This window comes from Salarias fasciatus, chromosome 17 (genome assembly GCF_902148845.1).
Source record: "Salarias fasciatus chromosome 17, fSalaFa1.1, whole genome shotgun sequence".
In the NCBI taxonomy this organism is placed as follows: Eukaryota; Metazoa; Chordata; class Actinopteri; order Blenniiformes; family Blenniidae; genus Salarias; species Salarias fasciatus.
In genome coordinates this window covers 15815705-15826145 of record NC_043761.1, presented here as the reverse complement: position 1 = coordinate 15826145, position 10441 = coordinate 15815705, and positions in this window count along the sequence as shown.

Genomic DNA, 10441 nt, shown 5'->3' with positions numbered 1-10441 from the left:
TGAATTTCTTAGAATTCAGTTCAACACACCGGAACGGACTCATTAAGTATGTTTGATAACTTCGTGAGCCAACAAATCAGCATCTTTTTGCCGTCACTTAAATGCAGTGGCGGACCGTGCATTTCACACTAAGGCCTTCAGAACAGATCCGCCTGAATCAATCCACCTCTCAATAACTATTTTGTCTACAAAAAAAAATCTTATTATGCAGATATGCACATAAAGAGTTGTTGCACAGCAGATAAATACTTGTGCAGCCAGAATAAATGCCTTTGCTGAAGTGCACAATTCTCCTACTACATCTGTGCACATACAGTGAGCATCAACAACTTAATAAAACAGCAATATTATTTAGGAAAAGAGGAACATTTTACTCACCAAAATCCCGATTATTTGAAAACAAAATCCATCCTCCTTTGCTTCCTCAAAAAGAGTTAAATTGTTCAGTCATATAGATTATCCGTGCGTTTCAGTTCCATAAAGCCAGGGCTGAAAGTCCAGCTGCCCTGTGGTATTTCTGGCATAAGTTTTATTTCTCTTCAGGTCTTCTTCTTCTTCTTCTTTGGAATAATTGAGGTAGGCAACCAACAACTTAGGTGCATACCGCCCCCTAATGTATCTCTTGGTGAATGTAAATCAGAAGGCCTGGATCTGCTGTTGTTAGTGTACGCTAGCTAGAAGGCGCTGAGTCGCCAACTCGAAATCTGATTGGTTGAAGCAACTGTCTGTTTGAGGCTTCACTTTACTTTACTGCGCCATCAGGAACGGACAGTGAAGGCCACGGGCAGATTTCTTTGACCCTAGCAGACGATGATGCCTGAAATCTGATTGGTTAAATGATTTAATATGAAAAAAAACATGTCTGGAAGCAGCGCAACCACGGGAGAACTATGAAAGGAACTGGAACATACCGTTTGGAATCATTTATTAATTATTTATGGACAAAATATAATTTACATCAGTCTGTAATTCAGATACTTTTTAGGCCAGCAGAGAAGGCTTTGCAGGCCCTGACGGCCCACCACTGCTTAAATGTGCCTGTTTGCAGATGATTTTATAGTATTCGTGTTAAATCAGTTGGAAAAAAGACAAACAAAAAAGTGGTTGTGAGGAAACCGGTCCAGTCTGACAATACTGTGTGTCTCCATCTCCTCATCCGACCTGGCGTCCGCTCTGAAAGCTAATTGTTGAGAGTTTGGAGTTAATTGCGCTCACTGTTTGATGCACACCAGGGTTCACATGTCATGTTCATACTTCTTTCTACAAATAGACGCCACAATCATGCAAGGTCACTTTTAATTGGACCAAACCTGACAAGTGTGAACACACTATTTTTTTTGTGAGTGGGTGATCTTCACACTCCGCCCTCCGCTGCCTCACTTACATTATTCCCAGGAACCAGCTGTCAAATCATTTGACACAATTCCACAGTGCTAAAGCAGGAAAAACTTTAAACGAAGCAGATATGTGAGTGCAGTCGTACTAAATTATGTTTTTACTTATCTTGCGAGATGTGGAGAGGTTGTGATTCAAACACAGGTCATCTGTAAAAAGATGAAAAAGTGGATTGAAGTTAGCCAAAAAAAAAACAAACAAACATGAGAGCCGCAGCTGAGTGAAGCCAGAGTGCTCCATGCATGTTTAAATGTTCATTTATTCATTTGTGGTTTTGTACAAAGGGCAGAAGTTCTCAGACCAGATGAGGCTCAAAACACAAAAACAGTGAATTTTCACGCGAAACCTTGTTGTTTAAACAGGGCCTGAGAATCCAGAATCTGGACGAGAATCATCCTTGATTAGTAAAATCTGTTAAATCAGTTTTTATTCACAGCATCCCAACTTTTCCCTACCTTCTCTTTTCTGTATAGCGAGAATGCAGAAACGCTGACGGTCCTTTGTATTCACAGTGAGAACGTGGGCTGGGATGCTCTGGCACTACAGAGCAGGTTTTTAATGTCACGGGGGTCCGTGAAGGTGCCGCATGCATTATTTAAGCCCACACATCATCTCCCAGAGACAGAGGGAGAGCCGCCACATGTGAGGGTCTCAGCACCAACGTGTGGAGCTGTGTGGACACACTTACCAGATAGATAATGTTGTGGGAGAAATCTGTGAGAAGCTCTGCTGACACTGAGCCCAGTTTAAGGTCTTTATCGTTGCATCTGCCAATCGTTTCATTGACCATCACCACAGACACTCAAATCATTCATCTGTGGCCAGAAACTTGATAGATTTCAGAAAAAAAAGGGTAACGCTTCCTTTTACAGTACGGTAATTACCATGTATTAACGTGGTAATTGCAGGGTAAGTACCATGTAATAAGGAGAAGTTATTGTAAAATTACCATGTAATTACAGGGTAACTATGTTTCTAATTACCTAGTACTTTTAGAGTAATTACCAAGCCAATTCTAGGCAAATACCAAGTAACTACCTGGTCGTAAGTATTAATTACTGGGTAATTATAATGTATATAGCAACTATGTCGGTAATTGCCAAGTACTTACTAAGTAATTGCTAAGTAATTACCATGTAATCATTGGGAAATGTAGACTTTTTACTAGGTATTACTAGGTACTGCTAGGTGTGTACGCTATGTATTTCCCTATTAGTTAAGTGTTTTTTACTACTTACCTGGTAACTTCTTAGTATTTCTCAGTAACTGCAACATTTACCTGGTAATTACGGTTGAACTGTAGACTACTGCAAAAGGAAGTTAGGCCTGTTTCCACACTATTACCTGGTAACTACTTATTCGTTACCCAGGAACTGCAAAAATACCTACCTGGAAATTACATAGTTATTAAAGTGGATTTGTACTGTAAAAGGAAGTGAGGTCTGTTTCCATGTTATTACATGGTAATTGCTTATTTGTTACCTAGTAAATAGAAAAATATCTACCTGGAAATTACATAGTTATTAAAGTGGATTTGGACTGTAAAAGGAAGTGAGGTCCGTTTCCATGTTATTACATGGTAATTACTCATTTGTTACCCAGTAAATAGAAAAATATTTACCTGGAAATTACATAGTTATTAAAGTGGATTTGTACTGTAAAAGAAAGTGAGGTCTGTTTCCATGTTATTACCTGGTAATTACTCAGTATTTAGCCTGTTACTCGGAAACTTTCACATACCCCACACACTTGCACCAAAAATGCAGCAAACCCCATCAGTGTCTGTGATACAGTCTCTGAACAGCTCACTGTATCTGTCAGATCAGAGTTTCCATCAAAACCACCATCACCAGCCGTCAGATTACATGAAGATGAACGCATTATTATTACACTTCCTCACTCCAAACACCTCACTGTGACAGACATGCAAAACAAGAGAGCTGCCAAAGATAAACGTTTTAATCAAATGGAGTTCAACTTCTTATAAAACAATTTACAAAACAGTGCACATTTTTAGCAGTCAGGCACCTTTTTTTTTTTTAAGAAACAGAACAGATTTCTTTTGCAAAAAACAAAATACAAATAACAGTGATAAACAATCACTATAAATCAACATTAATAAGTACACTGCTCCAGTCTTGTGAATTCACATCATGTGTTTTCTGCAGACCCGTCTGGTCTACAGGAACCCTTGATCTCCATCATCCCGAATACCCAGGACCGCCGTCGCCAGGTGTTGTCACGTTGTCCACGTCCAGACTTGTACCTCCCTCGGTGTGATGGAAACGAGGACAGCACAACTGTTCCTTCTTAATGCTCAGGGTTTATTCACTTTAACACCCAAACCCCAAACGTGAGAGCTGAAAACATACAAATATACATTTTAATAAACAGAAACTTACACAATAAACAAATATACACATTGCACAAAACACAAATATCTTTAAACCTTCAAATATGCACATGAAACCGACATTACAATCGAAATATTCACCCAAGCCTGAACCACAGCCACCCAGCACCAGCTGCAGAGCTCCACACTACCACCACGATAATGATCAATGAAACTCCAAGAAAAACGAAAATATACACACCTCAGTGGCTGCTTCACATTGTAAAGGAGGTAAGCCGTTTGTTTTTGCTCTTTTCACGGAGATTTTTGTTCTTATTTTCTCTCTCCGCGTTTATCTGTGCATCACTTAATGTGGTCCTACCCGGAACGTTCCGCCGTAAACACGCTTTCTCTCATTAGAGTAGGAACCGAAATTTAATTAAATATAAATATCACCATATCACCAAGTGTCTGCAGACGTTCTGCTATAAATAAGCTTTCTGTCAGTCGAGGTAGAACCGAAATTTAATTAAATATAAATATCACCGAGTGGCGGAACTAACCCTCTGCAGACGTTCCGGGTAGGACCACATTAAGTGGTGCACACAAACGTGGAGAGAGGGAAAACGCTCCAAAAAGTATGTAAAAAGAACAAAAACAAACGGCTTACAATGTGATGCAGTCAGTGAGGTGTGTATATTTCCGTGTTGATTGGTGTTTTATTGATCATTATAGTGGTGGTAGTGTGGTGGCTCTGCAGCTGGTGCTGGGTGGCTGTGGTTCAGGCTTGGGTGAATGTTTCGGTTGTAATGTCGGTTTCATGTGTATGTTTGAAGGTTTAAAGATATTTGTGTTTTATGCAATGTGTATATTTCTTTATTGTGTAAGTTTCTGTTTATTAAAATGTATATTTGTATGTTTTCAGTTCTCACGTTTGGGGTTTGGGTGTTAAAGTGAATAAACCCTGAGCATTAAGAAGGAACAGTTGTGCTGTCTTCGTTTCCATCACGCTGAGGGAGGTACAAGTCTGGACGTGGACGAAGTGACAACACCTGGCGACGGCGGTCCTGGGTATTCGGGATGATGGAGATCAAGGGTTCCTGTAGACCAGACGGGTCTGCAGAAAACACATGATGTGAATTCACAAGACTGGAGCAGTTTGCTTATTAATGTTGATTTATAGTGATTGTTTATCACTGTTATTTGTATTTTGTTTTTTTTGCAAAAGAAATCTGTTCTGTTTCTTTAAAAAAAAAAAGGTGCCTGACTGCTAAAAATGTGCACTGTTTTGTAAATTGTTTTATAAGAAGTTGAACTCCATTTGATTAAAATGTTTATCTTTGGCAGCTCTCTTGTTTTGCATGTCGGTCACAGTGAGGTGTTTGGAGTGAGGAAGTGTAATAATAATGTGTTCATCTTAATGTAATCTGACGGCTGGTGATGGTGGTTTTGATGGAAACTCTGATCTCCTGACAGATACAGTGAGCTGTTCAGAGACTGTATCACAGACACTGATGGGGTTTGCTGCATTTTTGGTGCAAGTGTGTGGGGTATGTGAAAGTTTCCGAGTAACAGGCTAAATACTGAGTAATTACCAGGTAATAACATGGAAACAGACCTCACTTCCTTTTACAGTACAAATCCACTTTAATAACTATGTAATTTCCAGGTAAATTTTTTTCTATTTACTGGGTAATAAATGAGTAATTACCATGTAATAACATGGAAACAGACCTCACTTCCTTTTACAGTACAAATCCACTTTAATAACTATGTAATTTCCAGGTAAATATTTTTCTATTTACTGGGTAATAAATGAGTAATTACCATGTAATAACATGGAAACAGACCTCACTTCCTTTTACAGTCCAAATCCACTTTAATAACTATGTAATTTCCAGGTAGATATTTTTCTATTTACTAGGTAACAAATAAGCAATTACCATGTAATAACATGGAAACAGACCTCACTTCCTTTTACAGTACAAATCCACTTTAATAACTATGTAATTTTCAGGTAGGTATTTTTGCAGTTCCTGGGTAACGAATAAGTAGTTACCAGGTAATAGTGTGGAAACAGGCCTCACTTCCTTTTGCAGTAGTCTACAGTTCAACCGTAATTACCAGGTAAATGTTGTAGTTACTGGGAAATACTAAGAAGTTACCAGGTAAGTAGTAAAAAACACTTGACTTATAGGGAAATATATAGCGTACACACCTAGCAGTACCTAGTAATACCTAGTAAAAAGTCTACATTTCCCAATGATTACATGGTAATTACTTAGCAATTACTTAGTAAGTACTTGGCAATTACCGACATAGTTGCTATATACATTATAATTACCCAGTAATTAATACTTACTACCAGGTAGTTACTTGGTATTTGCCTGGAATTGGCTTGGTAATTACTCTAAAAGTACTAGGTAATTAGCAACATAGTTACCCTGTAATTACATGGTAATTTTACAATAACTTCTCCTTATTACATGGTACTTACCCTGCAATTACCACGTTAATACATGGTAATTACCGTACTGTAAAAGGAAGCGTTACCAAAAAAAGTCCAAATAAATTCTGACGGTTCTTATTACCGTGGTATTTTTTAACCTGCACAGTTTTGTGGCTACATGTGTGTTTCAGAACAAGACAAGAATGAGGAAAGAACATGCAAACTCCACACAGGAAAATCTCAAAGACAAGAAATAAAGGAAGATATTCTCACTGTGAGGCAAGGCTTATTAAATAATTTTACTTTACAACACAAAAAGTAAAAACTGAAAATGATGTGTTTGGTTCTAATAATAAAGATGAAAAACACCCAGAAAACACAAAATGAACATATAGAACGTATAGAAAAAACATAGGAGGATTAAATTTTTACAGTCTGTTTGCATCCTGTAACAAAAAAAAAGTCACTTTTAATCACATAGCCATGAATTTGATCACAAAAATCAGTTTCACTGCTCAAATTAAAATATTGAATGTTTTTAAGTTTCATGCTTAAATTTTCCTTAATATATACCCCTCTTTGTCTTTAAATGTTGTCTGACCGTGTTATGCTTTGTTTGGGATTTGTGTTGTTTGAAAATGAAGCAGAAAAATTAAATGGTAGAAGATCTGGATGCTCTGGAAACATTTATTATGGTGTAGATTTTTTCTTTTTTCTTTTGCATTACTGAAACATGAAGTTGTAAAGCTTTGTGTTCAAGTAAAAGAGAGTTGTTTTTGGAATTAGAATATTTGATTAGATGTATTTTGTCCAGTTGAATATTTTTGTATATTTATATTCATATTTGAAAATAATGTATTTACCGTAACAAGATTTTTCAAAATTATGTTTAACTTATAATTATTTTATTCAGTAAAATTATTTTATGTTTATATTTGGAAATAAATTTATTTATTTTAATCATATTTAATTAGTTCATAGTTCTTTTTTTCATTTATTTACATTTTTGAATATTTTTGCTTTTTTAGAAGAATATATTTTATTTGATTGATTTGAATTATATTTAGTTTATTTCCTATTATTATTTACTCTCAACATTATCTTTATTTATTTCATTCAGTTTTATTTATTTACGTTTACACAAAAAAGTGTTCAGGTTTTCTTTGTGTTCAAAATTAAAGCCGACTTAGACATACATTTGATGTAGAGTAATAAAAAAAAAACACTGAGTTTCTGAGGATTGTGTTTTGAACTCTGCTAAAGTAGCTAAATAACTCGACTTTTGTACCTAATTTTTCGCTCCTTATTTCCTCTTAGTTTCTGCACTGAAGCCATAAAACGAGCTCAAGCAGCCAAATACTAACAGACTCCACCAAACACACATGTGAAAGTCATGGCGCCCGTTCCAGCTGAACACGCTCATATTCTAAAACACGCTCTGCTCTTTAATGTGCTGGATGGACGCGGTCGCTCTTAAAGCTAATTGCAGAGTATCTGTGCTCAGTGGGGTCTGGCAGATGCTTCCATTAGCGGAGCGCTCGCGGGTCCTGCGGCTCTGTCACGGGCGGCGGCGTTTGAAGGGTCGTCATTAACGGCGGCGAGCTGCCGCTGGGGGTGACCCCGAGCGCCGCGTGGACTCTGAGAAACGTACACCGCGCTTTTCCTACGGCGTCGCTTCAGTATGGACGATCGACGTCGTGCTTCTGAAATCTACATCACACTTTAAGTCAACACAGACGCTGTTTCTGTCTTTCCCTGAAAGCGGTGCGGTGGAGCAATGCTCTCAGTCCTTGTGACGAGTCTTTGTGGGTGAAATTCATTTTCCATTACTGGTTCTCACCACCGCTCCATTTGGGATAATCAGCCCCAAAGTTCAAGTGGTGCAAATGGAGACGGTTAATGCAGGGGGGGTGGTGGTGGTGGTGGTGGAGGAGGTGGGGGGTGGGGTGCACACTTGATGGCTCTGATCTTTCGTGGTGAATAGCTGGAGGACATTTTCACAGCGGTGGCATCCAACACAAAAATAAATGTTGGATTGGTCAGATCCGGTGGTATTTAGTGAGATAAAGAAAGGAAAATGAATCAAGGCCTCCCTCCGGGTTCGATTCCCGCCTGATGGACTGGTGAGCTGTCCTGGGTGGAACCCGCCGCCTGACTGTCAGGTGGATTTACATAAATATAAAGCACTGCACAGAGTCGTGCAGTATTATCATCGAGCCATGTGTAGCCATGTGTTCTTACACAGCCACTTGTGGGGTTCCTCAAGGCTCTGTGCTCGGATCTCTTTAATTTAACATCTAGACACTCCCTCAGGCTCAGAACGCCAACGAACTGGATTATTATCAGGCTGAATTATTAAAAAAAGTTTCAGACAGCTGCAGCTCATCCTCACTCCTCGCCAAATAAAGATTTTGTTTTATTTATGGTGCGCTGGAAATGAATTTTCAATGCCTTGCCTCAAAATAGAAGCTTTCCACTGGGAAACTGGGAGTTTTCAGAGCTCCCAGTACTGGGATTGACATTTCTATACATGGCAGAGGTTTTATTGAGAGCTGAGGACCAAACTGGCTTTAAGCTCACTTGTTATTCAGAGGCAGGACTCTGGTCGCTCGCTCTCACCACCTGTGTGAAATCGATTTGTAAATATGAAGCTGTGGAGGTACAGTTACAGCTGTTTGCTCAGTATTTCAGGAACAGCTGTTCCTTGAATGTGCGTCAGTGTAGTCCAAGATGAGTTTTAAAAAATATATTTTTCTTTTCTTCTTTTTTAAAAATAAAAAATTGCAGCAATTTATTTCGTACCAATCCCATGTCTTTTTTTTTTCCTGTCACCTCCAACTGAAATCTTTTCAGCAAATGTGCATAAATGAGTTTATTTTCAATCTTTTCTCTGATGTGATGTGGAACTTGTCTCTCTTTCTTGTTGCTTGATGGCCATTGTCATGGAAATGCTGTAAACTGTTCACCGTACCGCCCGGTAGCGCTGCCAGCTCACAGAGCCCACCTGTGAAGGAGTTCTGCTTTTCTTTAGTCTGGGAACACTCACTCTTTTGTGAGGATGGAGGACAGCGAAACGGCGGTCCAGCCATCTCGTCTGTTCCACCAGCTAAAATACAAAGAGGGGAAACTAATTTCCTTCTGCTCTGTTGTTTCCATCACTTCTATCATCTTGAATAATTTACTGACATTTCCATACACTGGCTCGATTTCTTCCTCAAGCTCTGAAGGATTAATAACCTGAGAGTGGAAGGACTTTCTCCCCATAATGAGACTTTGGCTTTAAAGAAGTGAATAATATGGTTCCGAACACACCATTTCTGAGGAAGAAAATTAATGCAAGTGATTTAACATCGCCAATATTTAGTTGGGTAAGTTGAAATAAAAGGAATCTGAGTTACTTACATGGTCTGAATTAAGCCACATTAGCTTTAATATATTATTATAGAGCAGCTGAGGCTCTTTTAGCTGTGTTGTTTCATGATGGATCCACTCAAGTTCAGCTGGAATTACATCGATTAGCGGATGGAATGTGGTCTGTAAACAACAAATGCAGCCCAGGATAATGTCTGTGCTACTTACACTGATAGTTTTCTCTTCTGAGGACTAATTAACTTCCATTGTTATATGACTTTTTTTTTTTAAATAGAAACCATCAGCTTCAGCTAATGGTAAACACTAAATAGACTATAATCAATTATTAATTCTAATTAGAATTCTGTCATTTTTATCGATCTGTTTGTGTAAAGTACTTGTTTCTGAACCCATTTTCTTCATAATTAACCTTGCCGACACACACTGGCAGCAGTGAATTGGTGTGGCGCGGCGCCCGGAGAGGGGCTTTGGGTTGAGGGTTCTTGCTCAGAGGCCCTGAGGAGACCTGGTGAGTTTTGACAATGCATTGTTTTTGTGTTTTCCTTTGAGAAAAGTTTGTTCTTTACAAAGCAGAGTTTTAAAAATGACGTCTGTTTACAAGGAAACACTGAAAATGGTGTAATTCTCATGTTGGGCCACTAGTGGTTGCTGTGCTTTTTTCGTAACAAAACCACACACAATGTAATGGATCCAGTGATAACCTGCTTAACTTCTAAACACAACCTCACCTCTCATCCTGAAATCCACCAATGGCCCAATTACAAAGGTCCATGTCAAAAAATTAGAGTATCATCAGCAAATTGTCATTTTGTCATCTTTTGGGGTATTTCAGCTGCACTGTGTACATGAAGTTATTGTAAAACCGATGCTTGTCATTGTATTTTTCTTATGTG